This window comes from Microcebus murinus, chromosome 11 (assembly GCF_040939455.1).
Source record: "Microcebus murinus isolate Inina chromosome 11, M.murinus_Inina_mat1.0, whole genome shotgun sequence".
In the NCBI taxonomy this organism is placed as follows: Eukaryota; Metazoa; Chordata; class Mammalia; order Primates; family Cheirogaleidae; genus Microcebus; species Microcebus murinus.
The window spans coordinates 75,827,313-75,837,989 of NC_134114.1; positions in this window are offsets into that span (position 1 = coordinate 75,827,313).

Genomic DNA, 10,677 nt, shown 5'->3' on the forward strand with positions numbered 1-10,677 from the left:
ATAGAAAATAAAATGCCTCTTCCCTAATGCAGGTCATAGAAACCAGAACTCCTTTTCCCCAAAGCCAAGCCATGAATCCTAAAAATCTTCGGTGTAAAACCTCATCATAGGCTGGGTGCGGTGGCTTGCACCTGTGATCCTAGCACTTGGGGAGGCTGATCTGGGAGGATCGCTTGAGCTTAGGAGTTCGAGACCAACCTGTGCAATAGCAAGACTCCCATCTCTACAAAAACAACAACAAAAAAAAGTATCTAGGTTTAAGAACACTAGAGAGTATGTAAATATTAAAAAAGACCAGACTTAAGCATATTTATATAACAAAAAACTTGTACCACCTTAATTAATATTTTGAAATAATAACAAAAACAAACAAAAAAAATCTAAAGAAATTATCTTACCTACCATGTTTGAGTGTAGGTACTAAGACCCCCATTCAGAGAGGGCCCTGCTTCTCATCCAGAAGAAAAGAACTTCCTTCTCAGAAAGGCCAAGAAGAATCTAGACAGACAGGCATTGCTGGGTTTTCCCATTCAGTCTATTAGCATTAGAGCACAACATTTTTGTCCAATCATATTTCTACATAGCTGTGTATACTTTATTGAACCTAACCATAAAAATGGACAATATCCCCTGTATCTTTGGGTGTTCATTCTGAAGGCTTCTGCGTATACACATTGAATCATTTTTTTTTGCCTTTTCTTCAGTTAGTCTACAAATCATCAATGATTTTTCTGTGAACCTTCACAGAGCCACCTAGTAGATAAGCAATAACTGATAACTGTCTTATTTTCACTAGAATTACCTGAGAGTTGCTAAACTTTTTTTGAAAGTTTTCATGGGCAATGTTATCCAACATATTTTTGCTGCTTATAATTTTCAGACCTTCAAATCACCTGCCAAAGACCTATGGTAATTATCAGTACATCATTTACGTACATAAAAGGAAAGCCAGTAATAGATTGAGTTGATCTATCTAGCCAAGGCAAAAACCGATGTTTATGAGATCAGGAAAAGAGAGGGGAGAATCAAAGAAATTCAGACACATTTGGTATTATGATTTGGTTTTACTTTTCCTGGGTAGGCTTTGGCCTTGCTGGCAACTATCAAAGACACCAAAGTATTGTGCCACTCAGCAGCCAGATGGGTCAGTTGTTCCCATACTATTTGAAAGATTCCAAGAATATAGCTGCAGAGTATGTACCAGGATGTCTTTGTCTTATGTCTTTCAATGTCTTTAGTATCTCCAATTTAGTTATGCCAAATTTGCCCCATTTTCCTTATCAGAATTTCTCGCATTGTAATTGGCTCCATGAACAAACACAATATCACACCCCTGCCATATACTGTGTTTTCCCGAAAATGAGACCTACCCATAAAATAAGCCCTAGCAGGGTTTCTAAACATTTACGCAATATAAGCCCTACCCCAAAAATAAGACCTAGTGATGGGCGTGGCTACTCAACATAGCTGCACAACTCATGCATTTCGTGGCAGAGCATTAAAGAAGACGAGCAGCCCTTCTCATCTGCCCCATGAGAGCTCTATTGCTCGACATGAGAGATTAGAGCCAATGGTTGTAAAGGAAATAGAGTCGCAAGAAATTCAGGATGGAATTTGGAGTTTGGAGAGTTATGATGATGTTCCAGAAGAAGACGACTCAACTATATTTGAATAAATGTAGATTGTTGTACCGTACTTAAAAAAAAATAACACATCCCCTGAAAATAAGCCATAGGGTGTCTTCTTGAGGAAAAATAAATGTAAGACCCTGTCTTATTTTCAGGGAAACATGGTATGCTTTCCCTGTAGCTTTCTTATGCTTTGGATTCCCAGGCCTGTAGCACTCAGTGATCAGAACTTTATAATCATTTTGTTTAACCCTTTTACATTTTGAGTTGTCTCCCAGAAACAACAGACTCTTTGTAGGATATTAATGCCAAGACTCTCCATGTGACTTCTGAATAAACCCCCTGCATGTATTACAGCCCAGCTGGGCCACCCTTGCCCACCACTCAGTACTAAAGGCCAATATGTTGAGACAGAAGGTGTTGCAGCAGAGAAAGAGTTTTATTTCTCAAGGCACCAGGCGAGGAGATGGTAGTCATCTCTCAAATCCGTCTCTCTGAGAATTTTGGGACTAAGGCTTGTAAAGGTGGTTTGGCTAACAAAGGGCTAGGGAGTTGGCCTGCTGATTGGTTGGGGATGAACTCATAGGGTCGGGAAACAGAAATCGTCTTCTCAGTTGGGAGATTTCCTGGGTAGGGGGTCTCAAGGCTTGTTGGATTCACTCTTACACCTGTCCATAGGTCTAGTTGATGTCGGTGGGTCCCCCTGAATGCAGACTCTGAAAAATATCTCAAAGACCAGTCTTAGACTTTACAATAGCAATGCTATCTATAGAAGCAGTTGGGGAAGTCACAAATCTTGCACCTGTCAGGGAGGATACCATTAAGCAGTAACCAGTTGCAGTAGTAAGGAAGTTAGGGAAAAATCGCTAGTTAACTTCTGGCTATACCTATACTTTTATAAAAATCAGCCTTTTATTACTACTTTTACCTTATGGCTTTACATTATTTTAATATAGGTGGTTTTCTCGTGCCAAGACTCACCCTCCATCACTAACCTATGACTTCTGAATTAAGTCTCCTGAACACATTGTATTTAACACAACCTGCCCCAAAACATGTAGCCACCTTCCTGAAGGTCTTCTAAAAACCCTTACCATCAGTTGATCAGGGAGAAGGATTTGAGGCATTTCTTCTCTCTCCCAGGTGAAGTCATCTGCAACATATCACCTTTCTTCCTACCTCGGCAACCCTTGCTGTCTCAGTAATTGGCTTTCTGTGTGGCGAGCAATCAGACCAAGGCCAGCCCCCTCTTGTGGGTTCAGTAACATTATTATCACATTACTCCTGCACTCCACTAAACTACTCCTGTATCTATCCATAAACTATCCTGCCGTGTTATGTCCATGTTATTACTGAGCTAGCTCACTAATGCAGGAAAAGAAGGAATTTACCAAGTGGTATTCTCTAATTTTTTTTTTCTGAAAAGAAGAGCCTTAGGCAAAATTTAACAACAGGTACATTTTTCTCCATTGCTTTTCCACTTTCTAGCAACCTTTCTTCCCCAGCTCAAGTCACTCTACCCAAAAGAACACATGCTACCATATTTTTAGAAGAAGCCCTAGTAATGTCTTAAATCTTAAAATTATCCCATTATTTTTCCCCCTTTTGCTTTGAAGCAGCACAGGGAATTTCACCCCAAAATATGGCTCCCTAGTATAATGAGTATTTTGATTTAAAGACCCTAATAGATCAACAGACCTTGGAAGAGACTTTTTCTCTGTCCACAAAGGAGAACAATTTTTCTTTTTCCCCCTCCCTGTTATCTCATTATCCAATGTAGAAAAGAAGACCAAATATACAACCACAGCTGAATAGACCCTTTCACAAGATATTGCCTATCTCTAAGGATCAGTCAAATTCCAGAGAACTATTTACAAGTTAATCTTTATTCACAGATCCATTCATTCACCCCAGTAATCATTTATTGCCATTCAACAGAAATCCTCTTCTCCCCCTCCCATTACCTGTTATGCCAGGATCCATGCCCCCATTCTTTCTGTAACCTAAAGATAGTATATAAGCTTTTGAACCCCTTTAGGATATTGGGCAATCAATCTGTGCTTCTCTCTGTACATACTGTAGTAATGCATTTGTAAAGTCTTTTTGCTTGTTAATCTGCCTTATTGTCAGTTGATTTTTCAGTGAATCTTCCAGGGCAAAGAGAGAATTTTCCCTATGCTCCTACAATTTTCAAAACTAAAGTTTTATTCTCTCAGACATTAAAGTTAGAAAGAAAAATTTATGATTAAATCACTGGCAACAAAATGTGATTCCTGCTACCCCATCACCTTAAATGTGTTTGTTAGTTTTATATTCTGCAGTTTCCAATCCTGGTTTTGTTACCAAAAGTTCAGCACTTGCCCCTGAGGGTGCATCAGAAAAATAAGGACAAGTGGTTTTAGGAGAAGGGAAGGGGAGTTTATTAATTTGCCCACAAATGAGGAGATTGGCAGACTCCTGTCTCAAAGTACCAACGTCCTGCCTCTAACCAGAAGTACGGAGCTTTTAAAGGTTCTGATTAATCCCATAATCCCCTCTTCGACTAAAATGATCTCAAGATCTCTACCCGTATTTATGCCATCTTTGGCTAAGACAATCTCTTGACCTTGCCGGGGGAAAATTCCCTTGAGCCATCTTCTGTGGCACAAAGAACAAAGGACACTCTCCTGCCCCTCCCACCCGCTGCCCTTAGGCAAGGGATATAGGTTTTAGTTCTCAAAAAGGGTGAGGGGTGCTGTTTTATGATTGTCTCAAAAAACAAAACAAACAAACAAAAAAAACCCAAAAGGGTGAGGGAGTTTTGAGGAGACAGAAAATATTTTTAAACTTTTTTAGGCATTCTCTTACAACTTCACTTTAGAATCACCTGGGATTATTTTTAACAAATAAACTTAAGTTGTCCTGGATGGGGTTTAAACACTGTTATTTTTTAATGTTTCAAAGGTGACTTTAATTTATAGTCATTGTTGCCATCCTCTCAACCCAAACTCTAGTTAATGACTTTCAAGAGGTAAGGAATAGATTTTCGTATAGGTTTGAGAGGGAGAATTGTACTAAAATCATAATGTTTATTTCTTCTGAATAAGTAAAATGTGGATACAAAGAAAGGAAAGTAACTGGAAAAAGTGGAGCTCAAAAAACAAATCTATAGAGGAAATACTAGCCTCCTTTCTTACAAACATCTTCATCACTAGTATGATTCTCTTAGAGATTTATTTACCTTGGTGGAACCCATCAATAGTTGATTTTTTTTTTTTTTTTTTTTTTTTTTTTTTTTTTTTTTTTTAGACAGAGTCTCACTTTGTTGCCCAGGCTAGAGTGAGTGCCATGGCGTCAGCCTAGCTCACAGCAACCTCAAACTCCTGGGCTCGAGTGATCCTTCTGCCTCAGCCTCCCGGGTAGCTGGGACTACAGGCATGCGCCACCATGCCTGGCTAATTTTTTTTTTAATATATATATCAGTTGGCCAATTAATTTCTTTCTATTTATAGTAGAGACGGGGTCTCGCTCTTGCTCAGGCTGGTTTTGAACTCCTGACCTTGAGCAATCCGCCCGCCTCGGCCTCCCAAGAGCTAGGATTACAGGCGTGAGCCACAGCGCCCGGCCAATAGTTGATTTTTTAATATTGTTTCCAGTATTATTCTTTTCTTTTCAAGCTGATTTTAATAGGGCAAAATTTGCATATAGTAAAACATACCATTTTTAAATGTACAGTTCAATGATTTTTTTAAAAAAGATTGTAATATTGCCATCATGCTCTGCCCTTTTTCAGATGTGATGATAGCTATTTCTTCAGTATAGCATTAGCCATTTCTCAGGGAGCTCTTTTTCATAACGAGTGGTTTTTAGAACGCAAGATTCATTTGCTTACGTGTGCTCACTCCTACAGGACTATCATTACTTCTAACTCTTTCAACAAACAGAATCTATAGCATGTCTTTATGTGCTTATTTGACATATTCTCTCTTCTTTAAAGAAATATCCATTAATTTCCTTTGTTCACTTTTTCACTGGGCATTTATCTTTTTATTATTGAGTTCTATCTAAGAGTTCTTTATATACCTTATATGTTTTTGATACAAGTACTTTATCAGATAAGTGATTTGAAAATATTTTCTCCTATTCTTTGGGTTATCTTTTTACTTTCTTGATGGTACTGTTTATAGCATAGAAGTGTTTAATGTTGATGAAGTCAAATTTATTTTCTCTTTTTTTAAATGCTCTCATTTTGCTTTTGGTGTCATATCTAAAAAACCATTGTCTAACTCAAGGTCACAAAGATTTACTTCTTCATTTCTTTCTAAATGTTTTAGAAGAAACACTTGCATGTTTTAGCTCTTACATGTAGACTTATCACCCATTTTGAATTAAGTTTTATATATGGTGTGAGGTAGGGGTCCAATTTCATTCTGTTGCATATGGATAAATTATCATGTATAGCAGTAAAGACAAATACAAAAATATCTGTATTAATACAGAAAATATATATTTATATGTATCTATGTAATTACCTTTTCTAATATTCATTATTTGTTTATGTGAATTAGTTTTGACTTAGTGTCATTTCCTTTCAACCTAAAGAACTTACTTGAGTATTTCTTATAAGGCAGGTCTGAGAGGAGCAAATTCTTTCAGTATTTGTGAATATTAGAATGTCTTTATTTTGCCATCACTTTTGGAGCATATATTTTCTGCATATATAATTTGTGATCAATTTTTTTCTTTCAGTATTTTGACTATGTCATTCCCCCTAACTTCTGGCCTTGACTATTTGTTATGAGAAGTCCGCTATTAGTTGTATTGTTTTCCTCTTATGCATAAGTGGGTTTCTACTTGTTGTTTTCAATATTTTCCCCTTGTCTTTCAATTGTTTGAATATAATGTGTCTAGCTATGAGTCTCTTTGTGTTTATCCTAGTTGGAGTTTGGTGACCTTCTTAGCTATAGTTAAGCCATTATTTCTTCAAATATTTTTCTTCCCATTTCTCTCCTTCTGTGATTCCAATTATCCTATATATTTGTAAGTTTGATGGTTTCCTGCAGTCTCTGAGGCTTTTATTTTAACGTATTCTTTTTACTTCCTAATCCTCAAATAGAATAATTTCCATCAGAAGATCTTCAAGATTGCTGATTATTTTATCTGCCATATTTAATCTAATGTTAAGTCTTCCTAGTGAATTTCTCATTTCAGTTATTATACTTTACAATTTCCAGTTTTCCTTTTGTTCTTTTCTATAATTTTTTATTAATATTCTGTCTTTAGTGAGTTATTTTGATCATACTTTAATGAAATTCTTTAAACATGGTTTTTTCAGTTATTTGAACATATAATAGCTGTGCTGAAGTTTTGCATGCTAAGGCTAATATCTGCCTCTTCTGATGGGTTTCATTGATTATTTTCTTTGAATATGGCAATGATTTCCTGCTTATTTACATGCTTCATAATTTTTTATTGAAATCTAGACATTGAAGAAAATATACTGTAGCAAACTTTGAATTTTTATTCCTCCTGGGTGAGTCCAGAGATCCCTGTTAAATTTCTTGTTATTCTGCTGCTGTTGCATGTTTCAACCAGCATTTCAACCTCAGGGTGGGTGCAATATTGACCACTGAAATTTTCAGTGAGTGGAAAAATGCCCAGGGGCTTTGAGCTTTACTGTATTCTACTCCAAATCAAGCAGCCTCCTCCACCAACAAAATTGCTGGTTTTCACAGTCTGCACTACCCTCATGGTACTATTATGATGATGGAGCTGAAAGGTAGCATCTCCAGAATAAAACCTCAAAGACACCCACTTTTCTTACCCAAGATTGAGTTTTTTTTTGGTTTTTGGATTTTTTTGGTAAATAAATATTTCCCAGTTTGTTACATGCCTTTATTTGATTTTCAGAGTCCTAAAGTGGTTGTTTGTGACAATTTTGTCTAGCTTTGTTTCATGATTGCACTTCAGGAGAGGATTTGATCAGCTCCTTATTCTACCACTCCAAATGTTCTGCTCACTAAATCGGGTTTTTACAGTGTATGTGGCAGTAATACTGAGAATAATTTATGTGTATATTTAGTGTGGTAGATAAAATTCTGAAGATGCTGCCCCAAGATTCCCATCCCCTGGCCTATTTCATGAAACACTTATCTAGATGCTGTGGTAAAGGGACTTTGCAGATGTAATTAAGATTATAGACCTAAAATAGGGAGCTTATCTTGCATTGTCCAGGTTGGCCCAATCTAATTACATGAGCCCTTAAAAGCAGCGAATTTAATGCAGGTAGGGTCATAAAGATGCAGCAAAAAAAGGGAGTAGGAATGACAAGACAGTGGGGGAAGTGAGAAAGATTCAAATATTGAGAAGGAGTTGACTTGCTATTGCTGGGTTTGAAAATGGAAAAAGTACAGGGAAGTACATAAGCCAGCACATGTGGATGGTCTCTAAGTCACCCATACATTACTCAGCAAACGAATAGGAACATTCGTCCTACAGTGTCATGGAACTGAATTTTCCCAACAACCTGAATGAGCTTGGAAGTGAATTCATCCCCAGAGTCTCCAGAAATAAATACAGAGATAATTTGATTTCAACTTTTGAAACCTGGAAGGGAACCAGGGAATCAGGTGAACCACACTGTGCCTGGACTTCTGACCTACACAACTGTGAAATATAAATGAGTATTTCTTCATGACACTAAATTTGTAGTAATCTGTCATGTTAGCAATAGAAAACTAATAATCCAGGATTGGACAAATAATATGCTATGGATAATGAGAGCCAGGTTTCCCACTCTTAGAGAAAGGATTTGCAAATAAGAAAAAGGAAGATTAACATGAATTCTGGAAAAACATAGATGTATTGATATGCAAATCTTGGTTTTTAAATGCCATTATTTGATAAAAGGATCCAGAACTCCTTGCAGAAGGGAAAGTATAATATAAGAGGAACCTAGAGTATTTTGTGGTGCTGAACAATAAGGAAGTGCTCAAATTATGATGTGGATATGTAAAAAAAAAAAAAAAAGAAGAAGTCAACCTGGTGGTGCTCCCAATGTCCAAATAGAAAACAATTTGACAAAAAAATTAATGGATAATAATCCATAGAATAAAATAATTACCAATGAGTTTGTACTTATATAAACAATTGAACAACTTTAAATAACAGTAGGGATGGAACAGTTCTTTCTTAGAATAGAATCCCAATTAATACACATTAAAAATGTGATGGAAATAGAAAATCACTACTGACAAAAACCATTGAATTGTCAGTGGATTCTAAAATTGGTGGATGAAAATTTGCTGAGAAACAGGATATTTGCATGGTCTCAAAGAATCTCTTCAAGAGATAGTTCATAATAACAGGGGAATATGAGGTTAGACTGGTCAGTGCTGGCAGATACATACCTTAACCAACTGACCAAAGTTCTGTCATATACAGACATCATGTACCCACTGATATGATGCACTGAGAAAAGCATGACATCCTTTTTGCAAAAAACATATAACATCAGTATAATTATAAGAAAACGTCAGACAAAACAAAATTGATGGATATTCTGCAAAATAATTGGCCAATCCTTTAAAAACCATCAATGTCATATGTGGGAGTCAGCCTCCAAGATCATCCTAATGCTGCTCTTGATATTCACACCTTTTTGTGGTTTCCTCTCACACTGTACTAGGGAAGGTAGGTAGAATTCTAAAGATGTCTTCCTATTCCTAGTTTATTCAACCAAATAGGAATATGGGTGCTGTGGTGAAGGGACTTTGCGGATGTAATTAAGATCACTATAGTTGTCTATACGAACAGTAGAATGTGATAGAAGAAATGATATGTCATTTCTAAATTAGGTCATACAAGACACTGTGGTTTCAGTACTGGCTGCTCTTTCACTTTCCTTTGTAACATTCACCTTGAGCTGAGAACAGTCAGCTCCTTGTAATGAGGCCCTAAGGAGAGGCTCATATGTTCAGCTGCCTTCTAACCGCCATGTGAGCACACTTTCTTATAAGCAGATTATCCAATCCCAGGCAAGCCATCGGATGATTACGACCATCATAATCAACATCTTTATTGCAACATCTTGAAGGACCTCAAACTGGAACCACCCAGCACAGCTACACCTGAATTCCTGACCCACAGTAACTGTGAGATAATAAATATTTGTTGTTTTAAGCCACTAAAGTTTGGAGTTATTTGATACAGAGCAATAGAAAAGAAATACATCATGAAAGAAGATGAGTGAACAACTGTTCCAGTTTGGAAAAAATTAAGGAGCCATAATAAATAAATTTAATGTGGGATCCTAGACTGGACTTGGACCAGATAAAGACCACTAGTGTTAAGATAGGAAAAATTATAATAAAGTCTATACGATAATAGTCTTGTGCCAATGCTAAGTTCTTGGTTTAGATAATTGTTCTATGGATATGTAAAATATTCACACCAGGGGAAGCTGGGTAAAGCTTATAGGGAAATTGCTTATACTATTTTTGCAACTTTTTACAGTTCTAAAATCACCTTATAATAAACTTTAAAAAAGAAAGCCAGGCCGGGCGCGGTGGCTCACGCCTGTAATCCTAGCTCTCTGGGAGGCCGAGGCGGGCGGATTGCTCGAGGTCAGGAGTTCGAAACCAGCCTGAGCAAGAGCGAGACCCCGTCTCTACTATAAAATAGAAAGAAATTAATTGGCCAACTAATATATATACAAAAAATTAGCCGGGCATGGTGGCGAATGCCTGTAGTCCCAGCTACTCGGGAGGCTGAGGCAGGAGGATTGCTTGAGCCAGGAGATTGAGGTTGCTGTGAGCTAGGCTGACGCCATGGCACTCACTCTAGCCTGGGCAACAAAGCGAGACTCTGTCTCAAAAAAAAAAAAAAAAAAAAAAAGAAAGCCAGACTCTAAATTTAAAAGAAAAAAATAGGTTATGAATTCCTGAGGATAATTTTGTAAGCTAAATCAATTTTAGCTAAAATACTAAAAAGTTTTAATCCAATTTTCCCATTCAGTTTTTCAGAGTGGATTGTGTCTTCTATTTATTTTTGATTACTCTTATGTAATGTA